We start from the raw sequence: 5,922 nt of genomic DNA, 5'->3' as shown, positions 1-5,922 counted from the left end.
TTTTCCGTTTTAAAACTTACCATGATGTATGCCTTTGTTCTTCACTGAAGAGTGAGATCTTTGAAGGCAGAAACCATATTTTATTCATTTTTGCATCTCTGCCTGTTGTATAATGCCTGTTCACATATACTCGGTTTATTCCCGTTAAATGAATAATTCACTTATTTATTTATTCATGTAACAAATGTGATGTAAAGTATGTTATTGGAAGCAAATAGACTACATTTTCAGTTCCCTCAAACAGTCCGAGTATCAGATTTAGGGTCTGTTATTACTCATTAGGCAAGCTGAGACCTGCTTTAATCATGGGTCTTCTTTGGCTGCTTACCTTAAAAGCTAGCTTCATATCCACACAGCTGCCTGTGTCCATGGCAACTGAAATGCATAAATACAGGTTCTGAAACATGATCTTTCTAGAAAGTTGAAACCTCTGTTGAAACTGTAGTTTACACCTGTATTCTTCTTAGACAAGTATTAACACAGGTCTGCATGGGTGACTATTTCAACGAGGCAGGAGTGAGTTCATATACTATCACGTCTCCCAAGCAGTTTCTCCTTAAGGAATAGTGAGCTGCTGATAGATCGATCTAGTGTGTTGGGGTCACAGGATCACATCCGTTCCTGAGAGGGCTACCTGCAATGACAGCGTGTAGTCTGTAGCATTTCATTTATGCATCGGGTGGCATCATGATCCCCTTGCCCCATGTCCCTTGGTGAAGGGACTCTGTGTGGGAATGTTTATGTGGGACTACAGAAACAAGAGATGGAAAATGCATTGAGATGAGAAAGCATCGAAAGCACATAAGTTAGGAATATTTTGTTAGATCTTCTGGTCTATATCAATGGGTAGGGGGGTTAACCCACCCTGAATTAGTGGATCTTTTAGACAGAAGCCAGGAACTATAGAGAATTGTATAAACTTTAGAATGTTTATTACACCCCCAATGATGGTTAATACGTAATCATTTATCTTTTTCTACAGAGACCTTAAGGGGTAAAATTCTTACAATGTACAGAGGATGTGGCATGTCTTAATGCACAATGGTGAAGTGGTTTGCTGTGGAGAATGGTGTGTTCTTTAGCCTTTGTTGCAGGGAGAGAGTTAAGGGATCTGAATAGGTGGTTGCAGCTTTAAAGATGTAGTTTGCCGAGTCCACATGGCCTTAAACCTTTAGTTTTTGCATCGTGGGGGAAGCCCATGGGTCTCAAGAAAAGGGTTAGGGTGGGGAAGAGCCAAGAATGACATGATGTCTATGTGCTAACTGGAAGAAATTGAGTTCAGTATTTTGACAACTGGTCGGCTGTGCCAGTGTGTATTGACTATCAGCCTGCATTGGTTTGCTGGGACAGCCCTAATAAGGCAGCACAACTGGGTGGCTTAGAACAACAGGAATGCATTATCTCACATTTGAGAGGCCAGAGTCTCAAAATCAAAGCGTCGGCAGGGCCATGATCCCTCTGACGAGGCTAAGGAATGATCTTCCTCTCTTCTACCTTCTGGTAGTTCTTTGGCTTGGGGCAGCATGACCCCAGTCTTCACAGAGCTTTTCTTGTGTGCAAGTCTCTCTTCACATGGCATTCTTTATAAGCACACCAGTCATACAGGTTTAAAGGTCTACCTTACTCCAGTATGACCTTATCTTAACAAATTAGCAAATTACATCTGCAACGACCCTATTCCAAAATAAGTTCACATTCTGAGGTTCTGGGGGTTAGAAAGTCACCGTATGAATTTTGGGGGAGACAATTGCACCCTAGTATGAACTTTCTTAAACATATTACACGGTATACATGCTCAAGAATTTTCCTACAGTAGGTCTATAAGAATGAGTAGCTGGACCCATCCATGAGGAATGCAGAAAGGCCTGGGGAGTTGGTTTGCAGCCTAGATGAAGCCTAGCATCAAACCAGTGAGAGGTCCATGTGCTCATTTCCTGACACCAGGAAGCTGCTGTATACATGAATGTTGGAGCAATGTGTTGTCTTTATTGAAAAAGTGACTAGAGAGCAAAAAGGGTGAGGAAGCCAGAGTCTTAAGAAGAATCTCGTAATGTACTGAGGTTGGATAACTTACAAGGTAACATTTGGAAACTCACTAGTCACCAAAAGGTGTCTGCATCCTCCTGCTTCTGCTTCAGATAACAGAATCGACTGGTGTTTCAGTCCGTGTTTCTCCTTCCTTTTTTACCCTTCTTCTTATAATGGCTTTCTTAAAGGTTTTTTATTCTTAGGTTTCTCCAATTATCTCAGTGGATTTCAGCAAATTATTTTTGAAAATGCAAAATGCATTTATTTTTAAAGGAAGGAAGAAGCAAAACAAACGCTTAGTCAGTGACTCTTCTAAGTAAAATGTGTCCTAGGCTATCTTCACTTCATCCGCGAAGAGATGATTTTCTCTCCCTTTTTACAAACCAGAAAATTAAAATTCATAGAAATCAGGTAGTTTCTCTTAAAGCAAACAATAATCGAGCGAATTTTAATTTTGATCTTTTCCACCCCAAACCTTAACATGTACATCATAGTGACTATTTAACATATTGATATTCAGCTTGGTTGGTTAAGTAGAAAGTAGTAGTTTCATGATTAGGACAAGCTATGCTAAAATATCATAGGAAGGAAATACACGAAAAAGAATCGAGGCTTTATTGAGGACCTGCTGCATAGTGGATTGTTTGCATCTCTAATATCTTTGGGTGCTCCTAAAAATCGTCTTCTTTAGCATTGTTAATTCAATCTTATAATTAGGAAATTAGGATTTAGAGAGATACAGTGACTTGTTTAATATCATGTTACAAAATGGTAGAGATGTGGCTTAAACACAACACCTTTTGATGTAAAGTCCGATATTTATCCCTTTGTTCCATTTTCTTCTTGTTTATAATTTATTAGAACATTAATTTAATTAAACTGAGACTATTTGGTATTTTTATATCTTGCACAGAAGGACTGTGAAATAAGTATGTGTTGTAAGTTTTTTGTTTTTGTTTTTGTTTTTTTCTTTTTTAGGTGAGGCAACCCTTGGTTGACCTCACAGATTACAAGGACCTCGTCAGTTTACAATCCCTTATTTTCTACACCTACAGCACCTGGTCTTCCTAGGTGGTCTTCCATCCAAGTACTAACCAGGCCCGGCCCTGCTTAGGTTCTGAGATCAGACAGGATTGGGCTTGTTCAGGGTGGCATGGCCATAGACTGTGTTGTAAGTTTTAATGAAAACAATGTGCATATTTTGTTATCAGAGCAGTTTAAGATTAGAATGGAGGATTTCAGGATTCCAGAAGACAACATCTTAGCTGTGTTTTGTAGTTTATGACAACACTGAATTTATGCTTCCCAGAACCAATAGTTCAGAAAAATGTCTCCAGTTCTCTAAAGTCAGATTTGTTGATTTCAACATGAAAAGCATATTGTTTTATAGCAACTTTCCATATCTCATCAGAGAAGATGCCTTATCATACAGTGTAGACACGAGGGATAGAGTCAGCCTGGGAGAATTTGACCCTTTCTTGCTTTAACCTGAGTAGTAAGTGAATTCTGCTCTTTGTGAATTTTATATTTCATAAGCTCCGCCCTCATATAAGAACTTTTCATAACTTTACATAAGAACCTTACTATGACCTGGCTACAAATATATATATTTCAAAGAACTCTCTCTTTGCTTATTGTCCCCTGCTTAATTTAGCTTTTTTCAGTGCCTTCTTAAGAAAGAAAACTGGCCTCTGGGTTGGGGTAGGTGAGAGGAAGAACGCTTCCAGGAGTTTTGGGGAGCATCTGCCTGTTTATTCCTATTCATGGTAAACTGGTAGCTCAGGCACCCGACTTTTGCTTTTACTTATGTTCCCCATAAATTCTATTTTAAATGGGTAATCCATACAACAAAGAGTAGCCAGTGAAGAGTAAGCCTCTTGTTTTATCTCTTTTTCTCAGCTATCTAATCCCTCTCACCAAAGAAGACCTCTTCATAGTTTTTGGTAACCAGTATCCAGAGATACTCGGTAGAGGGTCAGAAAGAGTTTTATGAGTATCTTCACAGAGCTAAGTCCTACGCAATGAGCGACTACCCGCCAGACAAACAAGAGAGAGGACAGCATTCCAGGAATGAAATAACACGTGCAGAACATCAAAAGGTGAAATAATACAGTTATTCAATAGCAGACTTGATGCCTCAATATCCCTTCTTCTGGGCACATTCTCTCCCCTCCTCTCTGTCTAGTTTTACCTGTTTTTGAACTTCCTATAAGTAGAATCGCTCAGTATGTACCCTTTGGTTTATCACTTGGTTCACTCAATATCTTGTCTGTGAGTTTTCTGTACATCGTTGTGTAGCAGCAGTTCATTTATTTTGATGTTATGGAACATTCTAGTGTGTGATTATGACAAAATGTATTCATCCATTGTCTTAGGATTGGACATTTTCTTCTGTATTAGAGTGCTCATCACAGCGCCTGTATTAATGAGTTCATATCTGCGTAGATCTTACGTAGTCCCCAAGAGCCCGCTTCTTGAAAGGAGTGAGTAAGAGAGGCCTTGAGGCTGGAAAGCAATGCTCCGATTTCCTCCCTCTTCCCTTTACCATTGATGGCTATGATAGCACAGATGATGTGGTTTAAATTGTTCATGCTGTTACTGCTTATTTATTCGTATTGCTCATCATTAACCAAATAATTTCCTATAGACAATAACCAGATAATTTTAGTATCTTCAAAAATTTTATTCCCGTGACCCAAGAAGCTTCTAACTCTGCCATTTGTGGATAAAAGGTTGTCTTTTACATGATTCTTAAATCATAGGACCTCAGCACTTGAACTTACGTTCTTCCATGGGAAATAGTTCTGAAGTCTGCATGGGCTGTGTAGTTCTGAGAGTTATGCTTCTGTCTCAGTGAAGGTCTTGATTAGAGATCGGGAGACATTATACAATACCAATGTTCAAATACGTCTCCTGCATTTAGATTTACAACTTCTACCAAATACTTTCTGCAACACATTTATGCTGAGAATTGCCAAGAGGAAAAATGTGGCTGTATTTTCAGCTCGGGTTCTGCAGCTTCGGCTTTCTGATGGTAGTGACAGAGTCAGCCATCCCAATGAGAAAGGTGACTCTGAGGAGACTTCTGCTTAAAGCATCTCCTGAGCTGTGCCCTCCTGGCAAGAGCCAACAGCCTTTTTAGTAGACCCATCTATTCTCTGAAATGCTTTTCAGCCTCTGGGACGAAACAAATTCCCTCCCCGCCTTTTATAACAGCAGATGCATGAATAAAAGCCAACCCAGCCAACTTTCCATCATGATAAAATATCTGGAGACACAAACTCCAAGGAGTTTATGCAAATGAAATTGCTAAAATATTGAAGTACAGAGTGAGCTGATGTTATAAGAACTCAAAAGGTCATCTAGATGGTTCGAGGCTAGATCACAGAATTCAAATTGGCTGTCCATAACATTCAATTAAATCCAACAAATATTGACTCAGTGTCTAGTTCCATTGGGACATGTTAGCAAATAAGTAGGGTGTGATAGGCAGGGTAGAATGAGAGGTAAATGAGACGTAAACCCTGCACTCAGGAAGCTCTCCGCCTACGGTTTAGAGGTGGTGGTGCAGGGACACAGGAGAAATGAGTGTGATAAATGTGGAGGCAGAAGGCCATAATGAGGAAGTGCCCAGGTACCGGGGTCAGACTGCGTGGGTTTGAAGTCTGGCTTTTGCACCTCGAGCTGAGTGACCTTGGGCAGAGTGCACCTCTAAGCCTCAGTTTCGTCATCTGTAAACCTGGGTTTATGACACTAACTACTTCAAAGTGTTTTTTTTGAGAATTGAATCTGATAACCTGTCTACAGCACTTAGTCTGGCACCTGTCACACAGTGCTTAATAGACGGCAGCTGTGAAATGTCAGAGGGGAGGCATAAAGCAAGTAGGAAAAATC

The 5,922-nt window shown here is 40.0% G+C and overlaps 1 pseudogene; it reads right to left on the bottom strand.

Annotated features, from left to right (window-relative positions):
- Window positions 1-3,074: 3,074 nt before the first annotated feature.
- Window positions 3,075-3,193, bottom strand: LOC112478558 (annotated as a pseudogene).
- Between the last annotated feature and the right edge of the window lie 2,729 nt (window positions 3,194-5,922).

This window comes from Pteropus alecto, unplaced genomic scaffold, assembly GCF_000325575.1.
Source record: "Pteropus alecto unplaced genomic scaffold, ASM32557v1 scaffold61, whole genome shotgun sequence".
Classification (NCBI taxonomy): Eukaryota; Metazoa; Chordata; class Mammalia; order Chiroptera; family Pteropodidae; genus Pteropus; species Pteropus alecto.
Note: the sequence above shows the minus strand (reverse complement) of the source record. Positions and strands in the feature narration are given on the sequence as shown.